The sequence below is a fragment of the Belonocnema kinseyi genome, chromosome 2, assembly GCF_010883055.1.
Source record: "Belonocnema kinseyi isolate 2016_QV_RU_SX_M_011 chromosome 2, B_treatae_v1, whole genome shotgun sequence".
Taxonomy (NCBI): Eukaryota; Metazoa; Arthropoda; class Insecta; order Hymenoptera; family Cynipidae; genus Belonocnema; species Belonocnema kinseyi.
In genome coordinates, this window is record NC_046658.1 from 174,745,678 (window position 1) to 174,766,365 (window position 20,688).

General features: G+C 27.5%; 1 protein-coding gene across 1 annotated transcript in view; it reads left to right on the plus strand.

Moving 5' to 3' along the window:
* The window catches only part of LOC117168250 (basement membrane-specific heparan sulfate proteoglycan core protein-like), a 1,113,250-nt gene that overhangs the window by 1,090,349 nt on the left and 2,213 nt on the right, over positions 1-20,688 (plus strand). The gene's annotated exons all lie outside the window — the stretch shown is intronic.

Sequence of the window (20,688 nt, forward strand, 5' to 3'; positions counted from 1 at the left end):
TAGATTCACAACGAGGCGTCCGATTTTATTTATTATTGAATGTTTTATTAATTTAAAGAAATTAAAATAACTTATTAAGGAATGAAATGATCCATAACATAGTAGCAAGACATAATAAGTCTTTATCCTTCACAAAAATGGACATTCATGTACATTCATATTGTTTGCTATTGTGAAATAACTGGAAGTTAAAAAGCATCCGTTAGCTTATTAATTTTTTTGTTCCCAAACAATACATTGCTTGGCTTTAATTTTGCTAAGCAAAAAAGTTTATAGAGATTAATAAAAAATCTACCCTTTTAGAACACAACCTTAAGATTGAACATCTCTGTTTAAAACTTTTAAGGAAGATTTAAAACAACATAGTTGCTAAAAAATCACCTTACATCTATCTAATAAGATTTGTAAATGGCTTCTTAGAGAAAATTAAATTTTTTAAATAATTTTCGTGGCTCTTTTTTACTACTAAAGGAACAGAAAATATGGAGGCCAATCGATATTATCATCTCTTTAAATTTGGTTTAGTGAAAATTCTACTGATTAAGGGTTTGAATAATTGGGTGGTAAACAAGTCACAATTTTTTAAAATAATTTAAATGATTGAAAATATTGAATAATGCATAATTCGTTAATAATTTTAAATACTAATCAATTAGTGAATTTTTTTTTCTATTGTTTTTAACCTAAATGGTGCTCGTGACGAATATATAGGCATTTCTTTAAGTGCACACATTAAAATAATTATTTTTAGCATAAATAAATTAAGGTAGAACATGAGTGTCAACAAGGACAACAATTTTCTGTTGTCGCTATCACTTGTAAATAACTAAGGTTCGTGAAGATAACACAGAAATTCAGTAAAAGCTCACAATCTTTACAATACTGACTTCTTATATTTACCTCGTTCCAGGAAAAAAGCATCCCACTAGAACTTCAGTATTTCTTTAGACATTCTGTCGAATTTAGTAAAGGCATCTGTCATTATATTTATTTTCTACCAAAAAAACAACACAGCGGGCCACGTTTATGTTCTATTAGAAAAATATATAAAATTTGATAGTGTTATTCAAGAAACGGATCCTTCCGGAATGGAAACGACGTTTAAGGTTAATTTTTATTATAAGGATTTTAAAAAAGAATTAGAAAGAAATCATTTCTATTGAAATCGAGACGAATATAACATTTAAAAAATAAAGAGAGAAATAGGCATAAGAACTTAAAAATTTTAATAGAAGAACGCGATTGTTAAACACTTTTGACACTACTGAAATTGAAAGAATAATTGAGTACTGTGAAGAATGTGAAACATTCTTAAATAGTATATTACATTTTCATTAGTTAAATGCTAAAATATTACTATTTCCTGAGTCAAACACTCCAGTATTTTTTCTAAATTTAAATAAGTTTCCCTGATTTTGTATGTTTTTGTATATATACGTAATTCTGTATTTATGAAATTATGTACCTATGTATCTTTTTAAAGACGTTGTGATGGAAACCGGATAAGATCAATTTTTCGAAACTGTATATTTTTTTAAATGGTTTCGGGAAGTCTTGGACACGATTTAGAACCCGAAAATATTTATTTGAAAAAGAAAAGAACATGACAACTTTATAAAGATCATTTTGTATTTTCTCTGTCCTACGCATAAAACATTGTTACATTCTCATCTGAGAAAGCAGGTATTGATTTAATACAAAATTTTTTTTTTACGTATTTTATGCAAACTCTATATTTTTGGGCTCACTGCTTGAAAAAATTTAAATTATTTCGGTGTCTATCTGTCTTTGTAATTTGTTAACATTTCAACTTTCGAAGAAATTATCTGATTCAATCATCATTCGCCCCATTGTTTTGAAACCTACTAAGAAACCACAGGTTTAGTAAAAATTTATGTTTGACCTACAATTTTTGTTTAATCTGTCGCAAATGCTTTTCAAAAATAACATATTCTATTTTTCAGCAAAACTGTATTATATACAAACAAGATATTACAAATCAAAATTGTTCATCATGTGTAGGATTTAATAAGATCATAACTGATGGATCCTTATCTTTCAGTGACATTAATGAAAGACAAGTCATTTTAATATTTCATTTTGACCCAACGATATTCAAAGAAAATTCAACGAAGATTTGCGTAATTCCAGCATTCAACGTCCAATGATCAAGTTAATGTGCAGAATTCCTGAAAATAAAATACAGAATCCTAATAAAAAACTTGAACAACCACAATACAATTTAACCAATTGCAATTTCAAAAAAGATTTCAAAAAATTCTAAAAAAGAAAAGAATTCTTCTGTGGCAAGAATAAAAAAGAGGTAAGAAAAATGAGAACGCAGAAAACCAAATCTTCTTCCTTCTCTTTTTTATTTATTTCCTCATCTTTATTACATTCTTATCTAATGAGAAGCTATTAATTTTATGTAAAATTTCACTTTGTCGGTTTTCATAAAATCTTTACGTTTTAAGACCCACTGAGTCAGAAAAAACGATTTTTACGAAAGTGTTTGTCTATCTGTAGTCTGTATTCTGTAGGCACGATAACTTTCGAAAAATTGATCAGATTGGATTCTGCTTTTGCACACTCTTTTAAGGCCCAAAAAGAAAGAACAAGCTCGTGAACCAGCTATTTTGAATAAAAATTCAAAAAGTGAGCACGTTTTCAAAATTTTTAAGACCATATTTTTTCAAGATTTCAAAATTCTATGAACGGTTATTCATAGTACTCATAATCCTAAACAATTTCTCCAAATGACTTTTTTCTATAAGAAGAAAATCATTAGAGTTAGAGCATTTTCAAAATTCAAAAAAACAAACTAAAATGAACATTTGAAGCCAAACAACGCATGCCATGAAAAAAAGTCAAGAGAAGAAAAACGTTGATTTTTGAAAGACCTAAAAGGTAGTCATAACAACTTTTTTGATTGGGTCTAAATGCACAACAGGTTTTCGTAGTTGTTTAAAACTTTTTGAAGGTTTGGTTTCTATTAGAAAGATGTTCCATTTTCTCACAAAAGGCTTAAAGCATACATGTCTCGAGACCAACGAATTTCCACTGGTAACAAACAAAACGATGGGTTATAGGGTTTGTCAACGGTCTTCTGAAGCAATGTAGATCCGAAAATTCAGATCCTGAATATTTGGTACTATGTGCGACAGAATGCTCTGATTGGTGAAAAAGACAAATCTTTTACATGAATGGGCTACAAAGAAATCTTTGTTAAAGAACCGACTGATCTGGCATACACGAAGGTGGTATGTGCGAGTAATGTCCGTCTGCGGTTCGGTATGCCCCTATGATAACCTCACTCTTTTCGTAATCTCGAACAGGAAGACCCTTCTTCGTCTATTTCCTTTCCTGTGGTTTTAGAGGACTAACTACTTTTGCGAAAGTAAAGTGTAATTCAAAAAATTATTTTTTTATTAATTAATTAATTATTTCGTAAGGTATAGCTTTTTCTTCAGAAAAAAAAGCTGCAAGCCAATATCCTTGGAATATACCAGATAAATAATTATAAAATGAATTTAACATAATTTCCAGTTAATTTCATTTCATAACTCGTAACACAATCATAAAGAAATTGAAACTTACCGCACCGTGAAAAAAAATATTCCTTGAAATCGATTGGCGGGAATTACAAAATGAAATCATTAATCGACAATTCTGATGAAACACAATCATGGTGAATATTCTATGTAGATGCGCAAGAGTAAAAAATTCCAGATCGTTTTGATGAAATATTAAAAATGTTCAGATTTTGAGTTGAAATGTGTTGTCAGAAATTCCAAAAATTCCCTTTTTTCCGTCACGGCAAAGCCTGATAATTTACCAAATCTTCCAAAGAATTATTTTGCATTAATAAAAAATATCGAACATTTTAATTAGATCTTGCTTATGATTAAAAACCCGAAAAACCGATCAACTATGAGTTTTGTGAAAATTTTTTACCTCAAATTTCAAGTTAAACTTTGTCGTTACCTTAATATTCCTCGAACTGTATCGGTTTGGTTATGGTATTTCTAGTTAAATGATTTTAAACAATTTGTTTTAAAGACTAATCTATGTTTTTTACATCTCAGAGCAGTTTGTTTAGTTATTACCAAGTTGCATTTAAAAAAAAATACAAATAATTGACTTGAATAATTATGTAGATTTTTATCTTCTACTTTTGCGCTCTTTCAGCTTCAACTATACGTATTTTTTAGTGACAAATTACTTAACATTAAAATAGATTCACAAGCCAGCTTTCCGATTACTTTGAATTGCAAATTGTGATATCAACCTTTACAATTCATTTCAACTCGAAATTTTTTCTCCAAAGACATTCTTAAGAAAAAAGAATTTAAATACGACGAAAAATATTGATGGTCGATTTTAAGAGAATTTGAGCAAAGATAATGGTAAAACAACAAATAGAAATTTATTTAAGCAAAATATATCGTGTTGCAACTTAGGAAAAGTAGCAAAATAATTTTCAATAGTAGGGATTTCTTTAAAAAAACATATTAATATTGATACAACCTCATCTTGATCGAGGCTTGAAGTATTTATTTAAATTTTATAATGCGGTTATTTGGAAAGACAAATGGAATGCTAAAATGAATTATCTGAACTATTTCGTGTGGAAAATAAAAATACTATAATTAAAAATCTATTTGAAATAATAGATACTGTATTTACTAGTATGTTCAGGAATAACGAGTAAGATGAAACTCAAAACCCGAAACTCGGTTCGCATTTTCTTGCAAACGGGAACTCCTGGAGAATTTGGATGAGAGTGTACGAAATGAGCATTTTTCTTAAATGTTCAGTAAAATAAAAATAAAATACGATAAAAATTAATCTTGCGACAACAATTCATTTTTAAATATAAAGAAAAGGTAGATCCATGTAACTGTAATTTTATTAATAATTGTAATTGTAATTAATTATCAAAGTTACTGAGAAATTTATCCCTTCATAACGAAAACAAATTATAATCTTTAATATCTCCATTTAAAACTTGTATGATAGATTTCACCATTAAATATTTTTCAAACTGTTTCAGCATATAGAGACGCTATTTATTTTTTTCTTTTAAATTATTTTCTTTTGATTATTATTTTTATCTCATACAAAAGCTGAATAAATACTTCTGATTCATAAAGCTATTAAGTACAATGTAGAATGAATGAAATTTCTGACTACAGAATGTAACGATCCGTAATATTGTTGAAAAATATGATAAAACTTTATATTTTAATTAAATAATGTATATTCGTGTTATTTGTTTTTAAGCAGAATATGAAAACTGAAAAGCATATTTCATTTTTAAGATTTTCCTTAAGCAAAAAACGAAGTGTATCACTTTGATTTTAATACATTAATAAACATAATTTTCAAAAAACCAACACGTTTCATGGGCAATTTATAATGCTCTTCTGATATTAATCAATAAAAATATTGAATAATTTATAATTCGTTAGTTATTTAAAATACTAATCGATTATTGCATTTTTTTGTCTCTTGTTTTTGTTCAAAACAGTTCACGTGAAAAATTTGGCAGAATTTTCTTAGTTCACAAATTTAACAAATTATTTTTATCGTGACGAAAATAAAATAAAATATCTGTTTGAATAACACTAACTTTTTCGTTTAGCCACAATAACTTGAAAATACGTTAGGTGGGTGAAGATGACACGGCCTACTTGTAAAATTTTTACAATCTTCATGATACTGACTTTTTGTTGTATCAATAAAGGCTTTGGAAACGTTAAACATTAAAATTCAAATTAAATTGAAACTAATTAAAAAATGTTAATTAATTTAAATTACACATTTATTTCCTTTCACGCTTATTACCTTCCCTTTTCCTTATAATTTATTTTTACTTCATTAATCTGCTTTCCTATGCTTAATACCAATACAGAGATTTTATTTTTCTTTTTCTCATTTGGAACTTAATAGTCTAAAACTACTTTCATCGAATTTAAAATTTTAAGAAAAATGTGATAATAATAAATGCAATAATATTATTTCGTTGATATAAATTTTTAAATTAAATCTATTGCAGATAGTAAATTTGCAAACAAAAAATCTACATTTTGTACAAACATTTATTTTTTTACTGTATAAGATATAAATTCCATCTGGAACACATTATTTTCGATAAATACGTATCTTTACTATTTAATAAGTGTTATAAATTCCACAAAACAATCGTAAAAATACTCATATGCAAAAATAAAAAAGCAGCTTTAAAATTTTACCTACTATTCCTAGTTCTGATTTTTGGCACCAGATGGAGAAATGTTTGAACATTATTTCCTATATGATTTCTAAGTCTAATATTCATTCTATTATAATATAATATAATAACATGAATTTTTCTAAATAATATTCACTATATACATATATACTATCGCTATCTCACTTTTTCTTTAAAATCATTTGTTTTTTATTAATCTGTTTCTCCAACAATTACGCCTCAGAAACGTTTCGGATTTATGGCACCTTTTGTACAATTTAAAGCAAACAATAATATTTATCATGCAACAAAAATATCAGTAATATTGATTTCATATGAAAGTCTCGAAAAAAAAGCAAGCATTTAAGGATAAAATTTAAACAATAAACTCTTAAATTTCTCCATTGAAATAATAAAGGATCGATGATTGAAAAAACGGTTCAACACAGAAACCCCATAAAATTGTATCGTTTAACAGCAGTTCAATTTTTTCAAATGTTGGAATATTATTTTTCCTTGTGCAAGAAAAAATAAAAAACTACCAAGTGACTGTAAACCAATAAAAAGATTTTTTCTACATTGAATCCTTTTTTTCGTTTGCGGTCATATTTTTTAAATAACATAACTGGAAATGAGTTCATACAATTTCTGTAAGCAATAAGTAGTTTTATAGTATCAAATTACTAAATGCTTCGACTGATCAGATTAAATCACATTTGTAAACAATTGTAAATTATAAATTTAAGGTTAACTGAAAATTCTAATTATTAAAAAAAATTAGAAAGAAGATTATAGCATTGATACAGCTCTATTTTTCCTTAAAGGAAAGTTGCAGAAAGTTAATACTTTCCTCAAAATTATCGTCCTAACTTCACAACTTAGCTTAAAACGAAAAATTTGTAACAAATTAAAATTGTTAAAGGAATTGAATATCACTTAATAATATACTGGGTATTCTCAAATTAACGAGGAATGATTCTTTATTTTAAAAAAATAAAAAAGGGGTGATGAACCAAAATATAATCAAAAATTCAAATTTGTAAATTATCGGGTTTTCGAGCCTCAACAAATGCTTGTTTTTATTTACCCTGGAAGTGTATGATTAACCTTTATTCTCTGATACATTCTGAGCAATGTACTAAAACCTGGACTTATATTGAAAAAGTCATTGCGTTTAAATATAAGATTTACAAAAGGCACATTTTTTACCATATTAAATTAATGGGAAACGCCGTGGTCTTTGCGACAACCGAAAATATTTACCAATTTCGTCTCAATCGAGGAGATCAATTTTTCTGGGATTTTAATAAAATTTAGTATAAAATTGAAAAAATTCATAAGGTGCAAAATAACAGCCGCTCTTCCGTCCATTTATTGTTGGCTCTACATATACAGAAGAAGAAGAAAAAGAAGCTGTAAATCGACTATTATCAGGGTCGATGAGAAATTGGAAAAGGAACAATTTAAAATTATTTCTTGAAAAGAAGATCCTACTCCATCTTCACTCTATTGGGAATCGAACCACAAAACTTCTGATTTCCGGTCAGGTGCTTTTCCAATTAAGCTATTAGAGATATCAGAATAAGAACTCTTAATTCAAGAAAATAACGATAATTTTTAGCTGGTTCTATTCTCAATGGAGTGAAGATGGAGTAGGATCTTTTTTTAAGAAATAATTTTAATTTGACAATATTATTTTCCATCTAGTCTTATTAAGACGTTAAGCATTTTCTGTTATTGAAGATTCTTAACTTGATCGATATTGTGTAGATTTTCTGCCTTCATGGTTTGGAGGGTTGATTTACTGTCGATAAGGTACAATTTCTGATGATATAGCAGATAAATTAAACAAAAAAAAGGAACAATAATAACTTCAAAAATTCAAAATTTCATGTTTGACAAGAATATATATTTTTTAACCTGAAGACGAAAAACCTTTAGTGTAAAATTTCTTGAATTATATTTTGAATAATGAAAATTTGCATTGTGTCTTCACTGGTTTCTGTATGGCAAGCATCATTATTTTAATAGGATAATAAATGGGTATGGGAAAATTATGTGCACTGACCTGGAACTTGAAATTCAAAATTGGATGAATTCCAACTTTTAGTGACGTTTAATAAATCAATCATTTTGACTGGGGTACAGATGGGATGCAAAACGTACCATATGGATAATAGAGTTTATGAAACCAAAACCGATCATTAACATAATGTAAAGTGTGCAAAATGGCACTAAGCTTTGGACATGAGCTGTTTTGCCGGAAGTTACCACAATTTACGATGAAATTGAAATTCTCATTTCGTTGCGTTATTATTATGATCTCGTTTACGTAACCGTTATCAAAAAATGACACTGGGCAATTCGTAATCGTGTTAATGATCACAGATGCTGCGTGTGCCTGGAATAACCAGGCATGTAGAGGTTTATCGGGAAATAATTGAAATTTGCGGTCAATTCTGCAGTGTAATCAGCTGTTTGAAATAACGTCGATGGCGAATGCGGATCGTGGCCCTATAGCTGTAAATTAATTATGCAGACGAACTGCGCTGCATTAATTTTCATCCGGCTCAGGTACGCAGAAGATATAATGGTCTCTTCTATTAGAGAGGATTGTTAAATTTTGCTTTCCCATTCCCACTTTTCACCACGAATTCAGATCTTTGCAGTGAGAAATAAAAATAAAGTTACAATAACCAAATAATTTTGTTCAGTAGTTTTTGTTTGTCCTAGAATAATTTGTTTCTTATTACTTAAAAGTGATTGATTCAGCGAAATAATTTAATTGCCTTCAACAAACATTTTTCTCGAGATTTGGTTGCTTGCACTATATTATTTGGTTGATCAGACTAAAGAAGATATCAGACATGCTGCTATGGTATCTGCTATTAGAGGGGATTGATGAGTTTTCCTTTGCAACTTCCATTTTTTAACATGATTTGAAATCCTGCGCTGCAAAAGAACATAAGGTTACGTTCAAAAAATAATGTTGTTAAAGAGTTTTTGTGCGTTTTACACAAATTTGGTTGTGGTTACTAATATAGTTGATGGTGTAAGGAAATAAAGTTATTTTGACAAAATAATTTTGTAAAACAGTTTTTGTTCGTTTTAAAAAAATTTGGTTGCGGTTACTATCAAAGTTGATGGTGTGAGGAAGGAAAGTTACGTTGACAAAATAATGTTGTTAAACAGTTTTTGTTCGTTTTACAAAAGTTCATTTTTGTTTACTCATGAAATTAATAGTGTAACGAAATAACGTTACGTTAACAAAATAATTTTGTTAAGCAGTTTTTATTACTTTAAAAAAATTTGCTTATGGTTACTATCAAAGTTGATGGTGTAAGGAAGTAAAGTTACGTTGACAAATAATGATGTTAAATAGTTTTTGTTCGTTTTACAAAAATTTGTTTCTTGTTACTAACAAAGTTAGTGGTATAAGGAAATAAAGTTACATTGACAAAATAATATTGTTAAACAGTTTTTGTTCGTTTTACACAAATTTGTTTCTTGTTACTAACAAAGTTAGTGGTATAAGGAAATAAAGTTACATTGACAAAATAATATTGTTAAACAGTTTTTGTTCGTTTTACACAATTTCGTTTGCATTTACTAATAAAATTGATAGTGTAAGGAAATAAGGTTACACTGAAAAAATAATGCTTTTAAACAGTTTTTATTCTTTTTACAAAAATTTGGTTGTGGTAACTAAAAAAGTTGATGGCGTAAGGAAACAATTCATTCGTCTTGAATACACATTTTTGTTCAGTTACTTTCTTCGCTTGTACCAAAGAATTTGATTGTCTGTACCAAACATAATACCATGCATCCCCAGACACCTGAAACCATATTTTCGGTACAGTTAGAAGACTGTACTTAAATTATGTAACAGCTCAAGGGGGGGGGGTCGAGACATTTTGTTAAGATTTGTTAGGGGGTGGGGGCCCCTTACCCCTATACGTAATTTTTAAAAATTCTACAAAATTTTCTTCTGAAGGTTATCTTTTTAGGTATAAATTTTATTATTTGATTGTAAATTTTACAATTTTTATAAAAATACATTCCTTTTTATCCCAAATTCAAAAGTTTTTTTTTCAATTCGTCTTTTTAGGTTAAAAATGCAACTCTTTTCGCAGAACATTAACCTTTTGTTTAAAATTAATATTTTATTGCAGATAAATCGCCTAAAATATTAAATATTAAATATTAAATTAAATCTTTGTTGAATGAGAATGAAACTGGTTGTTTTTCAAATTCCACACTTTTGTTCCAAACCAATATTTTTTGCTTAAAATGTATGATGTTTTGTTGAAAATTCCGGTATTTTGTAGAAACTTTACTTTTCGTTTAAATTTATTATTTTTTTGTTGAAAAAAGAACTGAAATTTTTTTTGTATGAAAGTTCAATTATAGAAAAAAGTGTCGTTTTTTCTTACAAATACATCAGTTTTATCACAAATTCTATCTTTTCTGGATAAAACTGAAACTATTTTTGAGTTAAAAATTGAATTTTCTTCGTAGAAACTTATTTTTTGTTACAAAATTGTTATTTTGATCTTAAATATTCAACTGGAATCTTCTTTGGATGCAAATAAAACTATTTTCTTAATATTTTAAAAAAATAGAAACTCATCTGTTTAAAGAGAAATTTTATTTTACTTTTTGATGAAAATGCAACTACTGGGTAGAGAATTCGTAATTTTGTTAAAAAGTCATCCTTTCGGTTAAAGATTCGTCTTTTTCGATTGGCAATTGAATTTTTTCGTAGAAACTTATTTCTTCTTTAAAAATTCATATTTTGCTCGGGAAAAGTCAACTGCAATCTTTTTTAAAAAACTATTTTTTTATAATTTGTCTTTTTGATTTAGAAATTTGTCTGGCTTAGTAGAAATTCCATTTTTTTTAAATTCCACTTTTTATTTTATAATCAATTTTCTTCGCATCATTATTCAAGTTTTTTTTTTGAAAAATTTGTTTAATTCAGTTTTTTAAGAGATAATTTATTTTAAAGATTCATATTTTTATTTAAAAATGCATCTCTGTAGTTGAATGTGTAACTATTATAATGAAAATTCGTATTTGTTTATTTAAAAAAATCAAACACTTAAGTCAGAGTTAATCTAAATTGTTGAAAATTAATTTTTTTAAATAAAGGCGTATGTATTTTGTTGAAAATTTAAGTGTTTTATGGAAAAGTCTTTTCTTTAAATTAATTTTCTAACTGAAATTTTTATTTTCCAATTTTTTAAGATTGATCTTTTTTAGTTGAAAATTCTCCATTCTTGGTGAAAATATAATTTTATTAGATTGAAATTCAATTTTTTGGGGTAAAAATGTATCAATTTCGTAAAAAATTAATTTTTTTCTGAAGTCATATTTTTTGTTTGAAAATTTTATTTTTATCAAGAAAATTGGTCTTTTGCCTTGAAGATTCAACAATTTACATACACTTTTGTTTCTTTCTCAAATAAAAAATATTTATTTCTTGAAGGTTTGTCTTTTGGTTTTAAACTTCTTTTTTTTAATTTCAAATTATTTTTTTGTATTTTTAATTATTTCGGCAATAATTTACATTTTTTTGTAAAAAAATCAATCTTTTCAGTAACTTTTAAAATTTACACGGATTTTTACTCAAATTTTGCAAAATCATTTGAAATCTTTGGCAATATTTTTTCATTTTCTCTTAATATTCCATTTCCTAAATAAAATATTCAAAGATATATTTTTTTTTTGAATTTTTTTAAATGCTGCAAAGTATTGCATTCTTTTTTAATCTTTTTAAACTGTCTTCACCTTCTCTATAAGATTCAAATTATTTTAGAAATTTATATATCTGAAAACAGTTCTGCACAAACTTCTAAGCCTTCTAAATATCTTTTTAAATTATTCAAAATTTTCCTTTGATTTTCAAAAAATCAGGCAATGTAGAAAAATTGATTTGAAATCGTTCTAATTCTTTTTTGACAATTTAAGAAATCTTTTAGACTGTGTTGAAATCTTATTCAATATTCCATTCAAAAATGTTCAATTATTTTGTTATCGTTTTAATAATTCTGTTTTAAAATATTTTGCATTTTTTTTTAATTTTAGGAAATCATTTGAAATTTTTAAAAATCTTTTTTAGTTTTCTCTTGGAATTCATTTGATAAAATAAAAAATCATTTGAGTCTTTCTCAGGAATCTAAAAAAACTGGTATCCTCTTTAAAAAGTTCAAAACTCTTGACAATGTTCTACATTTTTTTTGAAATATTCAAAAAACTACATGTTTAGAATTGTTGTCAAACATTCATAAATTTTAATATATTTTTTCCTCTTTTTTATGTTTAAACATTTAGTAAGCATTTTTATTAATGATAAGCATTTTTTCCAAATTAGTTATAAATTATGAATAAACTTGGAAATCTTCTAAATATCTCTAAATCTGATTATAATTTTTTTTTTTAATTAGAACAAAAAAATTAAAATTCCTTAATCTGTTTCTATTAACAATATTGGAAATCTTAAATTTTTTCATAAAAATGAAAAATTATTTCAAATTCGAAGAAATTTTGATATTACAACATGTTTTGTAAGTCTACATTTATAAAAACTTTTGAATTTCTCTCAAACTTACTACAATTTTTTCTTACACTTTTTAATCTTGCAAAGTTGAAAATTGTTGGTTTCAAATTTTCTACATTCTTCTTTAGCATATTAAGAAATTATTCAAAACGTTTTGAAATCCAGAATTTCTTAATTAGATTTTGGAAGTGAGATCTGACTTTTATTTTGATTGATCTTACTTTGATTTCTTGCAAATTCTTAGATTCTTAGAATGCTTCCATTTTCTAAATTTTCAAAGATCTGCATTTTATTTTTAATTTCTTGAGATCTTCTCGAAATTAAAATTATTTCAACATTTTTAAAAGTTATAAACCTTTCACGTATCCTTTGAAATCATTGGAATAATTCCTAAATTTTTTTAATTAAAAAAAAAATAATGAAAATCTTCCAATTCTTTCCCAGACAGTTTGAGATATCTTATAATGTATTTCTAAATGGTATCAAATATTATCTTCAAATTAATTTTTCAGAGTAAGAAAATCATTTAAAATTCTTCCAGAAATCTCATTATCGGTATTCTACGTTTTTGTCCATGATTTTGTCTCATGACCTTAAAAGTACAAAAAAGTTTAAAAAATTTTAGTCTGATAGCAAAATGTTAAGAAGAACATTATTTCTTAAAATAAACAAATTTATTAAAATTATAGTGTTCTCGTTTATTAATAATGTTCAAAATCATTCATAAATAAACTTTATAATGAAACAAAATTACTGATTTATAAATTTATATTTACCAAAGTGCTAATGTAAAATATGAAAACAGTACCCAAAATGTATATTCACACAGAGATTAATTTCAAAACATCCGTAAAATCAATTAGATTTTACTCTGGATTAAAATTTTTTAATTTAAAATGCTTCTTGTTGGAAATTTTTTTATTTTGAACTTTTCCAAACTAAAACACTTTTTTCAAATTACGCTACATATTGTGGTAGAATTGAAAAAACGTGATTAAATTTTAATTGGATTTATTTTTTAACGCTCTCCTGTAAGTTGTAAGCTGCAAAAATTTGTTAGAATGTATGAAAAAAGGGAAAAAAATCAATTGTTTCTTGAAACTGAAGGAAACAGTGGAACTCACTTATAAAAATTCTCAGGTGTAAATCCTGTAAAATTTGCTACAATTCACGTCAAAAAAAATATAAATAAAATATTACTCTGATGAGACACTTTCCTCTTCTCGTGAATTTTTACACAAGTTATAGCATCCCTCGTAACTTGTAACGCAAAATTATAAAATAGTGATCTGACGCTTACTACATATTTTATCACGAACATCATAAATTCTGATGACTGCATCACTCGAGCAAATAGCTTCATAAAATTGATAGAAATTTATAAAGTGTTCATAAAATTACGACGACTCAAGCATAATTTTCTGATCAATTTAGGGAAATTTTCCAAAACTTAGGATGAATTTTTAAAAATTGGAAAGCTTGCATATAAAAATCAGATGTTATCCAAGAGAAGGAAATTATGTCATGATTTATTCAAAAACAAATTCCGGAGTTTTTGATTTCCTTCATTAAAATCATCATTATTTGTTTCATTATTTATTTTAAGCCATGGTGTGAAGCAGACGAATAAAAAACCAAAATCCTGACATTGTAAAATCCCGGAACAGAAAAATTCCCAATTCATTAAATGCCAAATAATCAAATTTCTAAATAATGAAATTGCTAAATTAGAAAATTTTTAATCGATTCAATTTCCCAGATTAAAAAATTCATGAATAATAAAATTTCCGACAACAATTTGCCGAATTATAAAATATTCGAACCGGAAAATTCGCGTCTTATAAGATTCTTGAATTTAAATGATTTAATTCTTCTTTCAAATATTATTTATTAATTAAAAATAAAATAATCAAATTTTTTTCACGAGGATATCATTTTTAATGTGTGAAATTGCTATAAGTTTGTTTAAATTTTTAATAAAAATTTAAAGAAATGTTTATAAAAAATAATTTGAGAAACTTTAGATTTTTAATATCATTTTTTTATGAAGATATTCGTTGGCTTCATTTTTAATAAATAAACAATATTTATAAAAAAATTAATTGTTCCAATTCAGCAATTTTATTATTTTGAAATTTTTATATTTTAGAATAATTCAATTCGTTATTATTATGAATGATTTGGGAATTCTTATTATACAGGAATGTTAGTATGTAAGAATTTATTATTCAGAAATTTTATAATTCAGGAATTTTTCAATTCAGGAATTACATTTTTCGGAAATTTTCTTATATGGGAATTTCACAATGCAAGGAAATTTAATTCTCGAGGTTTTTTTGTCATTTCACCGAGTGTTGAGTATTTTTGTAAAAAAACATATCTGTTCATTCATGTTGTGGTTTAAAAAGATTCCCCACCACTATTAGTATTCTGTACCCAAAAATTTAAGGAAAAGTCCCACAACTCGTAGGAAATAGTCCGAACTATTTCTAGGGAATTTTTTCTAAAATATTTGGGGTATGTTCTATAAATTTTAGAAAATGTTTAGCACTATTATTATTGGAAAATCGTCCCCATCATATTTTTTTAAACTTTCTCCAAATTCTAAGAAATATTCCTTAAGGTATCTTGGGAAAGTTTTTCCCTGAAAAGATAATATTCAAAATATAAAATGTTTAAAATAATAACATTGGAGAAATAAAACAACCCCAAATTGAAAATTTTCCAAATAATAAAATAGCTGACTTCATTTTAGCAATTAAAAATTGTTTCTTACTTTTTTCACGGATCAAAATAATTGTTTAAAATGAAAAATGAGAATTTTTGAAAAAAAATTAATCAACTAATATTTTTGTTAATTGTGCAGAAAGGCTTTTTTTTAAATTGTTGCTACTTTAATTTGCCTTGGGAATTTTACACATTTCGAAATTTTTGCAGAATTTTTCAGTAGTTCCCTATAAATTTAGGTGCTTTAAATTAAATAATTTAATTTTTTTACTAAAAATCCCTCAACATTAAAATATCTCAAACTTGAGTTTTTAAATTTGGTCGATTTCATTATAAAAAAGTTGACGTTGTATAATTGCTCATTGAAACGTTAGACAAATAAAAATATTATTTAGAGTTTAAGATTATCTGAATTTAATGATTTCAGATTGCGACGAAAATTGAATTTAAAAAAAATTCTTTATAAAATCTTGAAACTTTTAAGGAATTTTAACGGTTCCAAGATATAAAAAGACTTTTACGAAATCCCTCAGGAAATTACAAAAAATTTTTTTACTGTCAACAATATATTAAGAAAAATAATTTTAAAAATTACCACAATTGCAATAAAAATTCTTAAAGACATTAATTCAGTTTTTCCCATTTTACAGAGTTTTAGAAAAAATTTCGGAAAATTCGAATAATTTAAAAAGATATTTAAATGGTTCAGAAAATTTGAGAAGATTGAAAAATAATGCAAAAATGTCAAAAAAAAATAATAATAAATGTTTACAGATTAATAAAAAAGTGTCAACAATTTTTAAGAATTTTTAAATTTTTAAGAAAATTAAAATTCTCCTTAAAATTCTTGCGAAAATTCGAATGACTTCATGTTTTGACCACTTAATTGTCAAATAAAATCAAAAGCCATGTCTTAAACTCTCTTTTAGTTTATACAATCAATTATTACATTTTTTTTCATAATTTTTGTTTACTTAAAATGCAACTAGTTGAAAAATAGTTGTACTACTTTGTTAAAAAAGCTAATTTGATTGTTTGAAAATTCACCATTTATGTTGAAAAATATTCTCTTTGTTTGAATCTATAACTATTTCGTTGGAAATTTATCTCTTTAGTTGCGGATTCAAATATTTTCTTGAGAATATCTTTTTTTTTTTATGAATCCAACTTTTTTGGATCTAAAATAAAATATTTTGGGGTTAAAACATCAACTAATAAATTTTTCATTAAGAATTCATCCTTTTTAGTTTAAAACACAGCTACTTGTTGAAAATTTGAACCAGTTTGTTAAAAAATAAATTTTTGTCATGGAGAATCACAATTTTGGTTGGAAATTCATTTATGTTGTTGAATATGTAACTCTTTTGTTAAAAATTCATCTTTTCGGGTAGAAAGTTATTACTTTGATCAAAAATTCACCTATTTCGTTTCAAAATTCTTTTTTTTTCTGTTAAAAATTCATAGTTTCAGATAAAAAAATTAATAAATTTTGTCGAAACTTCGTCTCTTTTGTTGATGTTTTATTCTTTTCTGTTTAAAAATACAACAGGTTGAACATTTATCTTTTTTGGATGAGGACTTGTTTATTTTATTGGAAATACGCCTTTTTTGGATGAGCTCAACAGTTTTCGATTCAAAATAAAATGTTATCAATGATGGTATAAATCATTTCTTAAAAATCTATATTTTTGACTGAAAATATAATTATTTATTCGAAAATTAATTTCCTTGTTTGAATATACAATTAATATATCTGACATCTTCAAAAATCTTTTTGAATTAAAAAAAAAATCTGGTTAAAATTGCAATTACAGAATACTCTATCTGATTCTGTAGTCCTTGCATATAAATAAAATTTTCATTTATTATTATCTTATCCTATTTTAACTTTTTATATTTGCTTAAGACTAAAAACCGCATTTAAAATTTCACACTAATGTTTTTACTCATAAGGAGATTTTTTCAAACTATTTTTTTCTTATGAAAGAAATGATTTTAAATTAATATTTCGGCTTGATTTAAATGAATTCAATTGAAAATTGCAATAAGAAACAAATAAAAAAAAATAAAAAATTGAATAAATATTTCGGCAGCTGGAATCGAGCCCCGACTTTGTGGTTACAAACTCAGAGCATCATCACCTTAGCTTTAGCTAGACGTCCCTACAAATAATATATTATGATATTATACCATTAAGCCATTTCCCTTTCAGGGTAGGCGTGACTTACTTGGTGAAGGAAAGGAGTAGTGTGTGAAAGGAATAGAGAGTTTTCACATTGATCCAGAATTCTCGTGGTAAATAACACTTTCGTTCCGCAACAGTGCTCCGATCCAGGTTGCTGATCAATCTCTCTAGCAATCACACCAAGTGAAGATCCTCACAAAGTCATTATGTAAGGTTCCCTACTTGCGTCTATTAGTGGCCAAGGTCTTTTGTTCCAGGCGTCATTCACTCTACTGACACTCTTTTTATTAACTATTTGCCGCCATCCTTTCCTGTCCTGGCACACTTCTCTAGCTTCTTTCATGTCCATGCATTTTTTCATGCAGGCTCTCATGTTTCCGTGACTTCTTATTTCTCTTCTAATTAGGGTCTCATTCACACATTCTAAGCATTCCTTCCGTGGTCTGCCTCTGGGTACACTGCCATTTACTTTACCTTGATACACTTGTCTCGTTCGTCGTTCTGTTGGCATTCTCTCAACATGGTCGAACCATCTTAACCGATTTCTTTCCCATGTGTCTACTAGCGTCTCCTCTGCAGCACCTTCTTTTAGAATTATCTCGTTACTTACTTTATGCATCAGAGTTTTCCCGCATATTATGCGCATGAATCTCATGTCAATTGCGTTAATTTTACTCTTATCTTACGCCTATCTAATTCCTCATCTATCTTCCCGTCCCTAGTAAATAAGCTACCAAGGTATACGAACTTTTTAACTTGTCAAATTCTCTTACCATTTAATAAAATATTGCATAGTGTTTTCTCACTCTTTCCTTCGAACATCATAGTTTTTGTTTTTGTTTTGGTTATTTTTGGGCCCATGCTCTTCATGCTTGCATCTAGTTTATTCAACATTCTTTGTAAGTCTTCAATTGACGCTGCCATAACAACCTTATCATCTGCGAACGCTAACCCGCGTACCCTTACTGTTTCGAGATCCACACCCTCTTCGTCGAAAAGAGCCATTCTTAAACATTTGTCCATAAATAATATAAATAACCATGAAGACATAACGCATCCTTGTCTAACTCCTTGAATAATATCGAAACAGTCACTCAATTTTCCATTGACTCTTACACTCGCTTTTTTACCTGTATATATTGTTTTTATAGCTTGTAGGATCCATCCATTGACTCCATACTCTTTAGGACTTCCAAAAGTTTACTTCTATCGACCTTGTCAAAAACTTTTTCTAGGTCAACAAATGCACAGAAAACTTTTTTTCTTGCTCTCAAACTTTTTTTCTGTTATTTGCCTTAAGCTGAATATTTGATCCTTACATGACCTTCCTGGCATAAACCCACTTTGAACTTTCCAAATCTTAGCTTCTGTTATTTTCATTACCCTACGAATAAGTATTTTTGAGGACATTTTACTTACGGTACTTAAAAAGCTAATCCCTCTGTAATTATTGCAATTGCTTTTATCTCCCTTTCTCTTGTATATTGGTACGATTATCACTTTTTTCGAATCATCAGGCACGTCTCCCATCTCAAAACATAAATTCATCAATTCGCACAGTCTATGTGGTATGCACTCGCCACCGTGTTTAAACATTGCAGCGTTAATACCGTCTACCCCGGCAGCCTCACCGTTTTTAAAGTTCTTAATTATATAACTAACCTCAGTGACACAGACTTTCTCAATTGAGATTTCTATCGCATCGTATTCAACATCGCTGTTGTGGTGTCCTATAGCTTCATCTCCAAATTGTCTCCTAAAATAGTCTCTGAAAGTCTCTATTATTCTGTCTGTAGAATATATCATTTCTCCCCGACTATTTCTCATATTAACAACTTCTGTAATTTTGTTTCCTTTCATTTTTTTATAAAGCATTTTCTTGCTTCCTTCAAAGTCCTTTTGTATTTTCATCTCTTCTTCTGCTCCAATTGTATCTTTACGTTTCTTAACTAATAGTTTGAGTATCCTGTTTTCGTGTCTATAATCATTTCTACGTCTATTTCTTTTCTTATTGCTGAAAGCTGCGATGTTCAAAGTTCTCTTGTGCGCTTCTCTTTTTGCTTTTTGGGCAGCCTGAATTTCATCATTTCACCACGCATCACCAGACATTCTTCCTACCACTGCGGTACCACACACTTCGATCGTACATCTAATAAGGATATCCCGTAACATTGTCCAGGCGCCCTCTATATCTTTGTTTTTATACGGTCTTCCCATGTTGCCCTATCTATGCTTTCGATTATCTTATTTTAGAAATCTATTCGCACATTCGGTTTCTGTAGGTTCTCAATTTTGATTCGCGTTAGTTTTGTTTTCTTGGTTCTCTTTTTTCTCCATTCCCGACCTAAGATAATTTTTGAGATCAAAAGGTAATGATCAGTATTGCATTCAGGACCCCTCATGACCATTGTATTTTTGACTAACTCTCTTAGTCTTTCATCCGCAACAGCAAAGTCAATTATACTGCGGCTATTTCCTTTAGACCAGATGTACATGTGGATAATTTTATGCCTAAACCGAGTATTTGTAATAAACAGACCCCTTTCTAAGCATAGACTAACTAATTTATCTCCGTTATAGTTTGTTCTTTGATCCCCAAAATTACCTAGTACTCTTTCTATATTCTGAGTTTGGAAGCCCACCCATCCGTTCATGTCTCCTGGTTTAACGCAATTCTTTTACTTTGAGATGATTCACTCCCCTAGCATTCCAAACATCCAGTCTCCATTCGTCGCCTGAAAGATGACCTTTAGATTTTCCGTGTGCATGCCTTTTGTCAGTAAAAGCTCCAGTCCTTTCCGAGGCTATTTTGTAGTTTGTATTGTTCATTGTTTAGATTACACTCCCAACTATCACCTTTATGCAACAAGTTTATTTTCTGAGTCGAAATCATGTCAAAGTTAAGTATTAAATCGTCATATGGTGAAGATTGTAGTTATAACGTCAGTCCCACCAAAACTTCAGTTAATAAGGGAGTATTGGGAG